Source organism: Phalacrocorax carbo, chromosome 1 (assembly GCF_963921805.1).
Source record: "Phalacrocorax carbo chromosome 1, bPhaCar2.1, whole genome shotgun sequence".
Taxonomy (NCBI): Eukaryota; Metazoa; Chordata; class Aves; order Suliformes; family Phalacrocoracidae; genus Phalacrocorax; species Phalacrocorax carbo.
In genome coordinates, this window is record NC_087513.1 from 206,905,449 (window position 1) to 206,923,070 (window position 17,622).

The following is a 17,622-nucleotide window of genomic DNA, read 5'->3' on the forward strand; positions in this document are numbered from 1 at the left end:
AACTCAGTGTTTCCAAAGAAGTTTGTATTTTTTTTATTGCGAATCTCAGCTGTGGAAAATCTGCTTGGCTGATCCATGACATTATATTGCTGTGCACCTGGAATCTAGATAACTCTTCTAGACTAATTTATCTTGGTATACAAAGCTAGGTTTGTAGCTTTGTACACAGGGTTATAGGCCAAACTTTGTCTCTGTAGCCTTAAGTATTCCTGGCTCTCCCTATTCTTATAAAACTAAATCATTGACAAAACAAAAAACCCTTCTTGCATTCACCTTCCCTCCCTTCCAAGAACTGCAGAGCCCTGACACACCTCCCTTTCCTGTGGTGATTTTGCAGTGTTTCTTTTGTCATTCTGTGCTTATTCCACATATTTATGGCATTCTGATTCCAGGTTTGGGTATCTTTCACTCTGCAGAACACAGATTTTATATGTACAGTGTGAACATACCCATTGCTTTCTTCCTGTGCTCGTTACTTACTTGTAGTAAGCTGTATGATAAACCTAAGCATTTCCAAGCACACTTGGGTAAAACTGTACAAAGTATTATACCTACAGAGTTAGGTGGTACTAATTCTGCGGATCTTACCATCTAAATAGAATATAGGAAGGACACAAAAAAAAAAAAAAGCGACACGAAGAGATGAAGCGACAGGTCATACGGTGGCAATGGTACCAGCACAGGAAACAATTGCCAGGAGCTGAGGTTCCTGCTCTGCTCCGCTGGCTGCAGCTGGTTCCTCCTGCTTTAATTCCTTGAATAACACAGATGCTCATCTATGATCTCTAGCTGTGTCACTTTTATACATAGAAAATATGTCACAGGTGCAGGGGAGGTTGTTTACTTGAAACTGGGCCAAGCATAATACTTTGTTTAGGTGAATGTAGCTTAACTTTTGTCACTGAAAGTTGCTTGGTGTTTTTTAAAAGATTTTGCAGGTTTAAAACAGACCTAATTTTAATAGTAATCTCAAAGGATTTGGGTTAAAATGTGATGTAATCAGGTACGAGAGCAGAATGTGGTCTGCCGTCTTCAGTGGCTTTACAGAAGGAATTTGGTGCCTATTGCTCAGATTGGCACTTATAAGAAACATTGCCAATAACACACATTTGGCCTGAGGACATAACAGTTCTTCAGAAACACTTAAGTAGTCTCACAGTACCCTCCTCTGTAGTTAGCATGAACTTTTATTATGCTTATTTTATAAAATACAGCAGAACACAGATGGTTAACTTATTATTCCAAGAGTATTCAAATCAGTTGCAGAAATGGAAATCATACCGAGGATCCCTAACGTCAGGGGATGGCACCAATGGCCCTCACTGGCACTGACCAGCATCACATGGAGCTCCCCTCACACCTGCCCCCAGGTACGGGACCCTGTTTCAGCTCAGCCTGGGGCCCTCAGTTTGTGCTAGAGCTGCACTGTAAGTGTGCTGGTCTCCAGGTCTGCTGCTCTTCTGGATGGACCTCTTTGACTCACACTGCAGACTTGTCTCCAGCCCCATCTCCTGGATGGGCACCTTGGACCCATGTTGTAACCTCTGCCCCTGCGCCCTAGATAGGCCTAGATGGACCTCTCTGACCCACTTTGTAGCCTTGTCTCCAGTCATGTCTCTCTTTTTTCTCTCCTGACTTGGGTCCCTGGATGGACTCCAGCCCTGGTTTATTGCTGGGGCTGTCAAAGGACCCTGTTATCAGTCCCCAGCTGTCTGCCATGCTCAGGTGCCTCAGGACTGCATCCAGTTTGTGAGGGCATGGGCTGTGCTAGGGTCACCCTCAGCTATTGGCTTCCTTTTCCTTCAGCAGCAGCTGGCCCTCCTTCTGCCATGATGCCTAAATCCCTTTTTTTCTCATCTTTCAGTTGCACCGTGCTGTTAGAATAAAGTTTGTTTGTTTTTTTTTTTTAAATTCACATGTGTGAAATTATTAAAATATATGGGAAAATAATGGATTTACTAATGCAGTGCAGGCTTGCATTATATTTTTCTTGATTTGTTTTTAAACTTCTAATGTCTTCTGTGGTAGAAAACTTTAAATTTTATTTAAGATGTGTATTGTTTTTATTTAAGATTTGCCAGCCAGATAGCCTATAGCATAACCAAGGACGCCAGTATTACCTCAGGTATTGAAGATGGAGGTGTTGGCTGTGGAGTCAGTATTTTCCAGATGAGTATCTCTCCTGCAGTCTCATCCTGGAGGACACTTCCAGTAGCTTGCCTGATATAGATGTTGCTTGGTTCCTCAGCAATGCCTTGGAGGCAGCTCACCGAGGAAGACTGACCATCCACACAGGGACACTTCAGACCAGGACATATTCTACTGCAGTGTCCTGGCACAGTTGGTTCAGTTGGTGGTGGATGGAGAGTTGTATGTGGACCTGACAAGACCATGCATGATATCCATGAAGCCACTTTTGCCTGAAAGGCATTTAGCATAGGCTCTAAATAGTCAGGGTAAAAGGCATCTGTACTTGTTTTAATGGAGAAATAGCTCAAGTTGCTCTTGGGGAGATTCCGATTGGACATGAGAGGAACATTTTTCACAGTGAGGTCACCCATTGGAATAATCTCCCCAGGGAAGTGGTTGACTTGGCCACATTAGACACCTTCAAGAGTCGTCTGGACAGGGTGCTGGGCCATCTTGTCTAGACTGTGCTCTTCCTAGAATGGTTGGACGAGATGATCCCTGAGGTTCCTTCCAACCTGGGATTCTGTGATTCTGTGTGACTCTTAAGTGTGAAAATTCAGCACTTAACAGCCACAGCGATGCTTTGTGTGTTGCAAAGGCATTGCCCTAGTGCTGTGAATGTTTATTTTGGTGGGAAAAAGGAGCAATTTCTATGATATTTGAGAAAACAGCTGAAACCATGGACAGAAAGAGGTCACTGCTTAGTCTATGGAAAAGGGAAGGGAGTTTGAGGTTGGATGACAAATGGATTTGACTGGGAAATGTATCATTTTTTCCAGGAAAGCTTTAGCTTCAAACACATGAGAAGAATAGTCTTTATTGCCAGCTTTCTTTGAAATGTTTTAGCTTTTCTTTAAAGAGAAAAAATATTTTGTCAGAATAGTGATTCAATTTCTGAAGGCATTTTCTGTTGGGAAGACTGATAGGAAGTTTTTTACTGGCTTCATAACAGTTACTGTGTTCTTTAATGAAATAAAGCCTCTGGTGAACACAAAGGAAATGTTTTCTGCAAAAAACATACACTTGTAAATAAAAAAAAGAAAGTTCAGTTCAGGGTATTTTTGTTAATCTATCCTATTTTCACAGGTGTGGAGGAATAGCTGTGAGAACCAAAAAATTGCTTGTCACACAATCAGGATGCAAGCATTTATGCTTGCTGATGAATTACATGAATCCTCTCAGTCAGCAAATACACACCTCACTCATCGCAGGAGGGAAAACCTGAGATTTTGAGTGATTTAGAGCATGATAGCGACAGTCTTATGCGTTCCAAGAATCCTGCTGAAAACAAAGGAAATACCAAGAATGGGACCACCTACAGGTGTCTTGTCTAAAGTAACAAAGAACAAACCTAATGACTTCTGATTTATCTCCCTTAAGGTGCCATGTTCTGCCTCCTGTATACTCCTGTGAAGCCTGAGCAAGATTTTTAGAAAAACAATTCAGTGAAGGACAGCACTGTATTATTTATTAATGTACTCACCATGTGAAAGGATGATGCCAAAACAGTAAGAGTATTCTCTAGGTTTGGCCTGAAAATTCTCTTTTCAAAAAAAAAAAAAAAAAAAAAAGCCCCCAAATAAATTAAAAGAACATAAAGCAAGAGCAATGAGGTACTTTAAGGAAAGTTTTATAGGTCCATTACTATATACTCTTCAAGGCCTTAAAGGGAACAAGGCCTTGTTGATGTGCACAGAATAGTTATAGAAAATAAGCCCACCTGCACCTTATTGCATAATTAAATGCTATATAAATTTTTGATGTGCCACGATGGCACACAAGAGAATATAAAAAAGAATATTATAAGAAACCATCAGTTCAAACCAGCTGTCTCCTTTGACAAATCTGTTGATGTTTTCACCACCTAAAAGGAAGCTAAATGCTGTATGAATGAGAGAAGAAGAAGACAGCTAAAAGCAATACAATTAGTATTTTGTTGCTGTGATTTTTAAAGCATGACGTTGCCATGAATAGTTCTGCTTGGGGGGAAATTTTTGTTTTCAAAACTCAGCCTCAATGAGGGGATATTTTGCAGTTGAAGATGGTATTTTTCAGTTGAGGTTCTACAAACAATAATAAAGATCAACGGGACCCACCTATTTAGGCCTTTAATGAGGCTTATCAACTCAGTTTAAATGAGTGTAAAAGCATTATGTTATTTTAGGATTTGGAAGAGATGTATCTGTTCAGTGGATTAAGAAGCATGGAGTGGTTACAATGACTGGTCCAAGATGACTGGGACAGTCAGAACTGATCTGCCCAAGAAAAATGGAGACACTCCTTTTAAGTCACTAAAAAAACCAAAAAAATCTTTCTGGTATATAAATCTATCACTTTCTTATCCACAGAAGCCAAAAACTGTGGTGCAAGAACCATTGGTTTCTACTACTCCAGTCTTATAATCAAAGGGTTCTTGATTTATTGTACTGATGTTGAATTCAAATTCTGGGGTTTCCAGCAGTGAGACCTGCACCAACTTTGAGTTCTTATTGGCAAGTCAAGTCTGAAATGAAGGTTTTACTAAGAAGAGAAGAATATGGAGAAGGAGTTTCAGCTGTGGGTGAGGTTAGAGCAGGGTGAAGATTCAGTGTACACTACCTTAATACAGGACATTGACTTCCTTTTTCTTACATTGCATGTGTTCATTGTCCCTCTTGACTATGTGGTGGAGGCTCCAGACAAGCAGTAGTAATGGGGCTGGAAACAAAGCTCACAGTCATCAAAGGCACGTTAGATGAGCAGAGTCCACAAAATTGCATGCCAAGAGGGAACTCAGTACAGTGGCCACCTCTACTCCAGCTCAGATGCTTGACTTCCAGTTGCATGTTAGACATTCCTAGACCCAAAACCTGGAATCTTCTTCCTCGGAAAACCTTAGCCTAAGAAATGTCTCAGATGTCAGAGTCTTCACCTCATTTTGGTTTTTTCTGTCATTCTGCTGGAAGTTATTTGACTTATGAGAAATACAGGGATAGGCAAGAAAGAATAATTAGTTATGGTCATTTGCACTCAGATAACTCATCATAAAGGATTTGTTAACAGGATACAATCAGAATTGTCCATTTGTTGTCCAAGGAATCTGACATTAAGAGTCAAGAGATTCAGATCAAAATATGATTTTTTTTTCCTTAATTTTGTCATAGGAAAATCTAAAATTTTATATATTTTTCATAAGGAAATAAAAATAAAACATTTCCTTTCAGATTTCTTTTAGCCAAAATGTCCTTCTAATGGCTAAATACATCACTAAAATCAATGTGTCTAAAGCATTGACTTCTGAATCAGTTACACACAATGGAGTGCATTTCTCTGTAGCACATTTCCTTTTGGGATCCCTGTTACCAGGGATCTGTTTTCTTTACTTCTGGGTATAGGTCTCTGGAGACTTACAGATAGTGTGTTGATTTTTGTCTGACTAGCCGTGAGATTTATCAAGGGCACTGGGGATATTTTGAAAGTAGCCCAGGGAACATGGTCAGCGGAGTCAATGAAGACAGATGAACAGCTTATACAAGGCAATAGCTGAAACAAAAATTTTGTTAAAATTGAAAAGGCTTCTAACAATGATTTATGTGTGTCCTGTGAAACGAAGAGTATGTGTTAATATTGTGGATTTCAAAACGTGTTATTTTGATGATGTACATCAAAATAAAAAGTCAACATTTCCAAGTTCATTCAGTGAAAAAAGAGAGGATAGCTTTGTCTTGTTTTTTATAAAGCCAAATGTGGAAATGAAGGAATTTCCCTAAACTGTTCAGATCTTTCTTTGTTTTACTCCTCGCTGTAACAGATGCTGACTGTACACATTGCAGGCGACAGATACTTGGCTTTCAGCACTAAAAGCATGGGGACCTACCCCTGGACTAGCAACCACCTTTGAATAATTACTGTGCTTGCTGTGGCCATCTGTCAGTGATACCCAAAATATTCTTTCCTTTCAGACAACATTTTTGAAAAATCCATCCTTTTCTCAAAAGAAAGACCCATCTTCTGCCTTTGTTCTCCCACTGTATTGCAAAATGGACAAAGTATATGATATAATAAATATCAGAGGATCCTTCTAGATGGCAGATTCTGTATGACTGCACATGTATACAAATAGTGGTTGGATGCTATTAAAAATTGTCAAGTTGTTGAAATTATGTTAGGTTTGGAACAGAAATGGCTAATTCAGTGGGCTTTGCTTATTTTCCATCCCTGCTTATTGAGGCAGACTTTTTTTTGGGGGGGGTGGGGCAACAAAATGTTTCCTTCCCTTTTAGTCAGTTTTTGCTTTTCTCTTCTTTCTTTAGAACATTTGATAAAGTTCTAGTCCCCCAGCTCAGATTTTGAAATTAGTTCCCTTGGAACCAAATATCATAACTTGATGGCAATCAATACAGCAAAAAGATTTGGTAATAACATGTAGGGCTTTTTCTTCCTTTGGAGCTCATAGCACGGAACACTTGAACAACTGGTGATCATTTTTTTCAGAGATCTCATGCTATGCTGTGCTTGTGCATAAAGGCAGTAAAATCCAGTTCCCTGTAATAATAATTAGAAAATCACTATGACAGTTAGAAGTAATCGCATTTGTAAGGTTATCAGATTCTAAAGCTGGTGACATTTCTGCTCACTCTTCTTTATTTTTATCACAAAATCATATTTGAGTCAATTGCTCTCAAAGGCAAAATAATTATAAGAACTTAATTTCAGGGGCAGAGAGGAAAAATTAAAATGAAAAGTTAATCAAAAGTAACAGCATTTATTTGTTGCAATTCTAACTTCCCCCGCCCCCAGCCTTCCTCTTTTACAGTGTGATTTGGGAGAAAGGGGGGCTGATTCATGTTCTTCAGGGTGGTTGGCAATATGATTACTGCAGAGTGCCAGATGTTTAAAGCCCAAGCACAAGAAGGAAAGAGTGAGTAATTCAGTGGTGTTTCTTCTTACTCCAAATACTCCACGTCCCCCAGGATTGCAGCAGTGCTGAGCAGCCAGAGGGTTTCATGAATCAGTGGCTTATTCAACTGGAGCACAAAGATGATAAGCAGAGATGAAACTGAGATAATAACGTGGCTTTTCCACATGTATGTCACAAGGAAAATGAATTATCCACAGGTGGGTGCTGGAGAGATTTTTCAAGGATGGTGGAGGAGCAAAGGCACCAAGGTCACAGGTGTGAAAGAGCAGGCAGGGGAGGTAATGTCCCAGCTGGAGTTAGATCTTGTGGGTGCGGGACTGAAAGAGGCAGAGCCTTAACTGCTGGATTTGGGAGGCTGCAGGCAGCAAGCCTGGCTCTCTGGCAGCATGACTAAGATGAACTTTCAGCAAGACCCATGAAGGCTCTGAGGCTCTAGAGGGTAAAATAGTGACCTGTTCTTGATTAAGGAGAGCTGAGGAATTATACAGAATCAGCTCATGCATGACCTCCTGGATGAAATGGGTGGCCTTTTCCTTAGGTGAGTTCATAGTAAATATTTTGGTAGTATTTTAAGTATTTCCTACTTCTCTGGAAGAGAGTAATAGCATTATTTCACTCCATGAATAGTAAAAGCATCCCTTGGAGATGATAAAATCCATTTGAGGGCTGTTTCTTGCAGTTCTATGTGCACAATTTTACCTGACTTCATAGCTTGCAAAAGAGGCTTGCTGTTAATTGATGCACTAATAGTTTGTTAATGCAGCTATGTGTCGTGACTCGGTGTTGTTTCAGTATTTGACAATGCAGCATTAATTCCCACCACCATGTTCTTGGGAAAAAATCTCCACTGTCCTGTGACTTTTGCCTCCACAGGTGCCAGGCAGTGATGGGATTTGTTCTGCATTCAAGGTAGGATGCTAATATGGTGGTTCTCAAATTCATTCATCTTTTAGTTAGCATTTTGATAAACATAATATCAGCTTTCCAACAGCTTTGACTTTGCTGCAGTGTCTTTGAGCTGTCATTTTTATAGTGTAATACATGTGGCAAAAGTTTTCAAAGGTAGTGAAATTTCTGCATGAGGAAATAAGCCAGGTGTTTCTCAGTCTCTGGCCTAATGAAGGAAGGAAGAAACTTTTTCAATCGGTATGCTGGAGAATTTTTTGGCATTTTTACCTTCAAGTTATTTACTCTCCATAGAACTTTCAAAGAAGGCAGAGGGGTTGAATCTTTTTCACTTTTCAAAATATCTTCATTTAGATAGGAAACTTTTGGAAGGAGGCACGTATTTTTTTTTTAATATGCTGTTTACACAATGTAGTCCAATGTGGAAAATGCCCTGGCCAGTGTAATTCCAATCTCTGGTCAAGCTCCTTAATATAGTAGTAGAGATACTGACCCAGTCAATGTCAGAGTCCCACTGACTGCTCCTGCAGATGCACACATCCAGGATCATATTTTCTGTGGAGGTAACATGAAGTTTCTTTTTTCATAAGCTTAGTTCCAAAAGCCCCAAAAGCCCCCAAAACCACAAGCCCAACCCCAAACCAAACACAAAAACAAACCCACAACAAAATACAGGAGTGATGATAATTTCAGAATTGAGGTAATTTTGAAATCACATCTATCCAGTATATGTCAATAATACTACAACATTTGAATCTTTTCAAGTGCAACCACTTAACATGTATCACTGTGCTGCAACAGAAAAGAAAATAATGTTTTCTAAGAATAAATATTAGCTGAGGCTTACACACATAACACTGGTGACATGGGAAACATACCATACTACTTTACATTTCCTATCAAATTTAATTTGTGTTTGATTAGTAGACACCTCGGGTATAATCAATTTAGTAACATGCTGTTTGCTCTGTCATGTGACAAATAATGTTTGGCAATAAGTCACTTGAATTATGTTATACTAAATTAAATTCCTGTATTGCCATTTATACTATGGTATATACCATAAAATGTTAGTTTTACATTCTGCTGGGCTCAGATTCATCTTAATGTTAGCAAATATGATTTTGTGCTCTGCATTAGTCCCTCAGGGATATTTTTCTGATGTCTTAAGAAAAATCAAGCTGATCTAACATTAGGATCTTGTGTGACCAAAAGGCCAGAACACCGAATTCAGAGGACCTAAGTTCTACTTCTGTAGGACCTAAATGACTTCCCTTCCCCGTGTCTAAAAGGGGAGCAAAGATACTGACTTATTCTGTAAAACACTTCCAGATTCATGGGACAGATTGTGGCAAAAGCCTTTTCAAATATAATGTTCCTGAGCTGCTCTCAGTGCCAGGAGAAGAAATTCCAGCATCCCAGAAGCAGAGGTGCATCCTCTTTAAAACTGCATCACCTGAATGCCATAAAAAAATACTGGGACAAGACAGGGTGGTAAATGTGAAGTCAGGTGGGCACAAAGCCTTATCCCCTGTATACTAAAAAAATTTAAAGGCAAAAACATAAATCTACTTTTCAGTGGCTTCATTCTTACTACAAAGAGTAGAGCTGTTAGATGAAATATCTTTAACGCATCTCTGGTGACAAAATAAAAAGGCATTTTTGGCACTGGCTGCTGTCAGCACATCAGTCTTTTGGGTGTAAATGGCAAACCCTGCAGTTAGTCACCCTTGGTGCTGTGCAGTCATACATCACAGTCATGGCAGTAGCGCTCCAGTCTGGCTACACTTAAAAATACAGGGCTTGCTGAAAAGGGGTTGTGTAAAAGTAGAAGAAGATTTCTGCCCACTGTGTGCTCGGGGTCCTTTTTGCTGATGAGGAGGCAGGGTGAGGGAACAGAGGGAGGTGGGGGAAGCAAAAGGAAGAATAAATTTTCAGTTTCATACTTTAGCCCTGCAGAGCCTGGGGAGGAAGATGGTTGCATCCCTTCCCATGTGTGACTAGCTGACTCATCGGCTTGGGCCCATCATTCAGGGATATACCACAGCTGAGCGTGGAGTTGAGCTGGGGTTAGGAAGGGTGTGGGGATAGCGGTGTTGCTCAGGGATCATTGCAAACAGGAATACTCATAAGAGGAAGAATATATCTTGATAGATGGTCTCCAGCAGAGTCTACTGGGCTGTCAGGTGGCATTAAGGCCATATGCAAAATACGCTCTTGAGAGATGGAGAATTTAGGAGTCCTGATGTCATTGTTTGTGATATTGTTAATCAGGATATGCAAGTACACTAAGGGACAGTTAACTTCACCTAGTTTGAGCCCTCCAAGTGTTAGGCATCCAGACTAATATGGGTTCTTGCTCAGGTTATTGGAAGAGTATTGTGCACCTCCAGAGAATAGCTCAAGCCATCCTAAGACAGACAAGAAACATAGACAGGACCACTGTGTTTTACATGGGGGCTCTCTTGCAGATCCTTTGCTCAATGAGGGCTTGTGGGTAACTAGTTTAGACAGGATGACTCAGCTCCAGCCTTTTGTGGTTGAAGCTAGAGGAGATGAATTTTCCTTAGGTAATCAGAATTTAGCCAAGAGGGCAAATATGATAACAGGATGCTTTATCCTGAAGTTCCCAACTAGAGAATTCTGACCTGAATAACTAACTGCTAATGGAGATCTTTACATGCTAATTAGTTATGTTTCTTTCCCTGAACAGAATATAAATTATTGAATGCTCAGTTTTTCTGACCTTAACCAGAGAGAAAGCCTTTGGTCACAGGCTGTAATAAACCTATTAAGACTATTCTCAAGATGATCTATGGCATGATTTTGAAGCCATTAATTTAGCTGTTATATCTTTTGAAAGCATAATACAAATCTAGACAGGAAAAAATGGAGTAGGGATTGACTGGTAGAAGCAAGCTGGAGAAATAACTGCCTGAAGTTGAGACAGTAGAAAGGCTTGACATCCTCCTGCAGGGTGAGTGGAGAGGGTGACTGGTGTGAAGCTGCTGCAAGAGAAGAAGGTAAGGCTGCAAGGCAAGACCCTGGGGAAAAGAGGGAGAAAGCTGTGCAAGGCATGTGGGAAATGCCAGTCTGAGTCTGGCTCCCAAGGTGCCCAGCAGCCTCATAAACCACTGCACCCAGACACATCACCAAGAGGTGAAAAGGTGGTGTGCAGCTGAAGTTGTGTGATTATCAGCATCAGTGTAACAGCTGCTAGGGAGAAGCAACAGTCTTCGATTCTGTTTCAATGTCCATTTGTTTCCTCCCTTCTATTTTTAATTTTAGGATACTGATTCTCTCCTGATCCATGACCAAGGGCAGCACAGCACCATAAATCAATGTGGGTCAACAACTGTACAGTGGTGGTAGTGAAGGAGGTACTGTAGTTTTAGTAACCTTAAAGTGAGAGTCAGCCACAAAGAGCAGATTAACAAGTTCTGGAGTGTCAACTCTGCAAAAGATTTTGTTAGGAGAAGGTTGAGCAGATGAGAATGCAAGTCTGGGTGAAGGCTCTTGAGTGGAAAGTCTGAGGATGAATAACTATTAAAATTCAGCACACAACAAATTATTTGTAATAACAAGAGTTTATTCTGACTGTTCATTTGCTGACTTTTGCCTTTAGCTGCCTACTGGGATTTTCTTGGTAAGAGATAAAAATTAACTGAAATAACTCACTCCTAATGAGCTATGTGTAATTGCAGAAGTAAGTGGACTACAATGAGATCACTTCTTATTGGAGAAGTATAGAATTCCCATTTTGTCCTTGACATATTAGAAGATTAAAGTCAATCCAAAATAGCTTTTAGATGCCTAAACTTCCACTGACTTCACTGGAAGTGTGTGTGGGAGAGCAGAAATTAGATGACAAACACCTATTCAGTTCCTGACTTAACAGTTTAGAGGAATTATTTAACTTCTTGTTTGGAGAAGGTCATTTAATACAGACTTTTCTATTAAGGCCTTCTCCACACTGTCAGAAGCAGCTCCTAAATAAGAATAAGCTTGTTCTTAAAATAAAGAGGCAAAACCAGATTAAGGCTGGGAAATTTGTTGTAAAGTAGCGATATGACAAACCATATTTTCTTGTGGTAGAGAAAGCCTCGTGCCCTGGAGACTTCAGGTGATGTGGATGTTCTCCACAGCCCTGATACTTCTGGGGTACATTGGGTTCACCAGGCCGTTGCTCCTGACTGCCAGATGTGTTTAGCCCTTTGCCTGCCCTGTGGTCGCATCCCCACTTGCTGCCAGGGTAGATGCTCAGGAAAAGCCTGCTGTTGTCAGAATAACTCACCTTTGGGAGACCCATGGTAACAAAAGCCAGGAGACATAGTAGTAGGGCTGGATGAATTGCTTTAGTGGGCTTATGTGGTTCCCAGGGTATCGGGGGATGCTCTTTTTAGAAGCATGGGTATAGGGGAGCAGAGTTAAGTAACGCAGCAGAAGGGAATAATCACATGATGATATGACATGGGGTTTTTTTTATTTTTTTCCAGGGCCCTGGATAATTCACTATGAGGTTGAAATGGGGTCAGACGAAGACCCTGCAATAACCCTGACCCCCAGCTTTCTTGAGGAATACTCGGGCTACACAGAAGCAGCCAAGTTCCAGTGAGCCATAGGAAATCTAACAACCAACTCAGATAGCCAGAAACAAAATATATTTATAAAAACATATGACTTTCACAAATAATGATTTTTTTGTCCTGTTCCTGAAAATCCAACGTGCACCCTAAGGGATGCTTTACATGCCCAGTCCCTGTGCTTTGCCAATGAAGAAGTTATTAAGGAGGAAAGGGTAGCTGAAATATGTTTTGTTTTTGTTTTTTCAGAAAATCTAATCACAGACTGAGGACAAACCTTTGAAATGTTACTGAAGGAAGAAATGATTGCAGGCATTAAGCTGTTGTGGCCTTTGTGTGACGTTTTTCTGCAATGGGTTCCAGGTGGCTAGAGCCATGAAGCTTCAACATGATTGTGTGCTTTAGGACAACCCCTGGCATCATGTGCAAGGCTGCAGCCTTCTTCACTCCAGAATAAGCCAATAGCTCAGGATAAGTCTGTACTAGAGAAGAAAGAAGTATTTATACATATATTTTTATATATACTTGTCCTGTGGTTATAAGAAAACTTAAATGGGTGAAAGGGCCTTTATATAATTGTTGAATAAGCAAAGAAGAAAAGAATTTTCTTTACCCAAAGGAGTGCACAACTTTAGCCTGCACAACTTAAATTCTTTCCTTATTTTGAGGTGGATGTTTTAAAAAAAATTACCCTGCATGGGTATTTCAGACATCACACCTCTTAATTTTTCTGATTAAACGAATAACCTATTGCAAAACATCTTAAGTTATTTTGTCTTGTTAGATTTCCTACATTTTTCAGCTTTCCTTTCTGTACACATACGTCAAGAAAGGTAGAATTGTATGTGTGCAAACTGGGCTAGAATTAGCTTGTAGAAATACACTTTAGATAAGGAAAAAGTGTTAAAGGATTAATTCTAGGCTTCTGCATATGTTGTATTTACTCCCCATGTTGCCATAAGCACTGAGGTGTGAAAACAGAGAGAATGGTAATTTTTAAGAGAGTCTGCACTGAAAATGCAATTATTTTTTTTTTGATCACTGTCCTGTACCAGATATAAACAGCATTAAAACCCTCATTTCCTGAAATGTGGCTAGTTTTATAGTTAAAATAATCAGGAAAAGAGCATTGGAAGAGATACATATGTATAATAAGGAGGAATAAATAAGAGTAGAAAAAACCCATTACTGCTGTAGTGCTGTCAGGTTGTAGCTGTGGGAATTTCACAGGTAGTTATTATTATATTTTACATTCTGTTGGAATGAGTTAGTTTTGAAATGGTAATAATGCTTGGATAGTAAAACTGAGCAGGATTCCAGCATTGATAAAGCAGGTAGTAATCTTCCTTTCACTCTGATGCGTTTGCAAAGTTTATCTACCATCCTAGAAGAAATCACTGGAAATAACAGTGTATTTGACATCGGTTAATTTTCAGTGTGGCCACCACTCCAGAGGGTGCAGTTGGGGAAGCAAAGGATGAGAAAGGGGTAGGGTGTGTGTAGGATATCGGGAATCTCGGAAGAAACATACCTCATGAACAATAAATATTCTTGTTTCATACATATGATTGAAATCTTAACAGTCTAATCCAAGAATCAGTAATAGTGCAGATCTAATTATTACATATATATTCTTTCAATGAAATAAATTATTCAGTAATAATATAATAATGATAGTAATACTATTAAAATTCTTATTCTCACCCTGCTTATTTTCAGACCTTTTCTGCCTCACCCTTCCCCTGCTTTTCTGGGTCCTTTGGTTGATGGTTTCATTTTGGTTGTGCTGGTGAAGGAAGGGGGTTATGGCGGTTGTCAGCATCCAGAATCATTTGCTGGGAGGAGTAGGATGTTCATGGTTTCCTCTCCCACATTTCAGGACCCATGTGGGGTCATGTTTATGTGTTTGCTAACACACTTTTACACCTTACTCTTCATTGCTCTGCAATTCCATGTTACACCCAAATTTTCTATATATGGTGCATTTTCACAGAATCATAGAATCATAGAATGGTTTGGGTTGGAAGGGACCTTTAGAATTCCTCTAGTCCACCCCCCCCTGCAGTGAGCAGGGACAGGGACATTTTACATGTGTTAGAAATGTTCTTTGTTCTTTTTGTTACCTCTAAAGCCAGTTTGGTCTTTGTCCAGCTTGTGCAGGTTGAGGAAAGCTCAGATAGAGCAAGCCTGATCAACCTTCTCCTGAGATCTTAAAAGCTCAGCACAAAGCCTGTGGCTTGTTAGTGGCAATGGTAATACTATATTACAGGGTTACATGGTAATAACCTGGCCATTTTCTGCAATCCATTCTTCTCATGCAACATCCAGTCACTGAATTTGGGATGTTTGAAGGCATATCCTGCCCATACTTTTAGTATCCACTTATTGTCCTGTTATGAATTTTCTGTATAAAACCCCCTTGATATTATATATAATTCCAGAGAAGAAGAAATGAATATTTTTCAGAGATAATTTGACTTGAACCTGCTTTTCTCTTTGTTCTTTAGATCTCTCAAATTAACTGTGTGCTTGATCTGTTAAGTGGTGGGTTAAAGGACCAACTGCGTAAAAGAAAGTAAGTGGATTCATTAGGTTTTTCTCATATTGCAAGCTATGAGAAAGGACCATTGCTTCTTAAATATTTGTAAGAGCATAAGGATGTGAAGGTGCTCATGTGGTTGGAATCCCATCCAAATTACTTGGCAAGGGACCACTAATAAGTCAGATTAGATGGGTAAATCCACTGTTCCTGTCATTTTAAATTAAATTCTTTTTCAACAATCCTATTGCTATCTGCTGAAGATATTCCAACGTGTTCAGTGGTGACTCAGTCCACCTCAAACAGCTACCCAAAGAAGAGGGAAGACAAAATGCAGATGAAGGGGAGCACAGCTCACAAAGGGCATGAGAATATTTAGTGCTTTTTATGTGATTATCCCTGGTAAATATAACTTTGATTATCATAGAATCATTTTCATAGAATAATTTAGGTTGGAAAAGACCACTAAGATCATTGAGTCCAACCATAAAATTATGCTGAATTGAGAGATCTGCAGCTGAGTTAGTTGTTCATTGCTCTCTTTACAGTTAATGGAGAGAGAAAGGGTTGGCTTTTTTAGGGTGCAGTTCATCTCGTTCAATGCAGATGCTGCGGGGCCTTGCGGTGCAGTCTCTGGCGTGAAAGGAAATGAACGTACTCTTCAGGAAATACGGGATTTGGTTCAAGTGACAGAAGCTTTTCACAAAGCACAGTCCTAGCTCTGTTTGCACAGGTCTCAAAACTCCCAATAAATTCATCTGGAACAGAGGAAGAGCTTTGGTTTTTTTGCTGTTGTCACCGTAGTGATTATGTTTCACAGAAAACTGTTAGATAGCCCCGAGTCTGAAACCCAACCAGCACTCGCGTTACTGGTTGGTGATGGGCGTTGGCAGTACTTTTTTTTTCCAGTGGTCATCTTGCCTTTGAAGTTGGGTATTTTTATATTTGTAACCTTCCAACCCTCATCCTGCTCATCCCCTAGTAGAAGAGGTAAAATTCTGTTCTTTCAGCAGAATTGCACCTTCTGCTCTCCAGAGGGCATCTTTAGGTGATAAAATCATTCAAGCCCGGCTGCCAAGTCATTATCTCCAACCAAAGCAACAAGCTGACACCTGTTCTTTTCTCACATTGGAGCTGGATTTAAATGGAAAACAAAGAGGCTTACAGAAGACAGCCTTGCCTGTCCTCATTTGCACCCACCACTCACACACGCAGGCTCCCAAGCCATGAACACAGGCCAAGCCTGTGTTCAAGGTGCTCCAATCAGACAAGCAAAACATAAAGGTCCAGTCACAAGCAAGTTGCTAGGGTTGTACAAAAAATTGGTGGCAAAGGTAGGATTAGAATTCAGTAGTCAGTCTTAGCTGAACAATATCACACTTAATCTTCTGGAAGATTCTGCTGAATTAAAGCAGTATGATGGGTGCCACAGTCTAAGGGATTTAGTTAAAAAATAAGGAGCAAATGCAGTCTTTCTGTCTTAGCTTTTGTTTAATGGTTTTGGGTAGGGGAATTCTGGGGAAAAGGAGGAAGGATTTAGGCTCGTGATGGGTTCAGTTTTCCAGGTGAACTTGTATATAAGGATCTTTGGGATGAATATCTTACACACTGCAGGAGTTTTCAGTTCTACTAGCTAAATGTTGAAATTTATACCTCTGTGTACTTTCATGGTCATTTATTGTAGAAATTAAAACACCTCTGTATATACCTCTAGTTCAAGATCAAATACAAGATAGGAAAAAGTCTAGAAATACTTCTTGTTTAATAACTCAGTCGCTCACTACTGACAATTTAACCTCAATAACTTTGTATCCTAACTTTACTCAAGAGTGTTTTCTTAAAGAGGGTTTAGAAAAAGACATAGGGTTGCCCATAAAATGAATGGACCCAAAACAGAAAAGTGTCTTGTGGTAATGACACTTTTCTTCCAAAATGTCTTTCTCTTGTACACTGGTGCAAGGGAAGTGCTATGAAACTGTGCCCTGACCTTGAGGAGGTCTGTAACCTCCCTCTGTCTGCAAATCTCTGTGACTTTTTCTTCTTAGGACTGTTTCTGGCTGAAAGGCAATAGCAGCGTTTGTCCCACGAACAACTTTAGTGAGTTAAGGTTCTTTAAGCTTCAAGCCATGGAGGTAAGCACGTGAATGAAGTTCCGTTGCAGACAGAAGTTGTTGGAAGAGACAAGATGTAGCTGGTGGCTAAGGAGTCATGAAGGCTGTTGCATACAGTACCTCTTACGTCCTGAGCAAGCATCTGCCAATGTTTGTGCATCCCAGAGAGCCTCAGATTGGAGGGATTCCAGCATTCACAGCTAGTGCTTGGTCAATTGTTTTAGGACTTTATAAAAAATTTTACTCAGTCCATGCTCAGCAGAAAACTTTCAGTGTCAAGATTTCAACAAGCATTCATCTGCTGATATCCTGCTATTTCCTAAATCCCTCAAGGCTGTAGTTCAGAAACTCTGTTGACTAGGCTAGATGTTAAAAACAAGAGCAGTGAGTCTC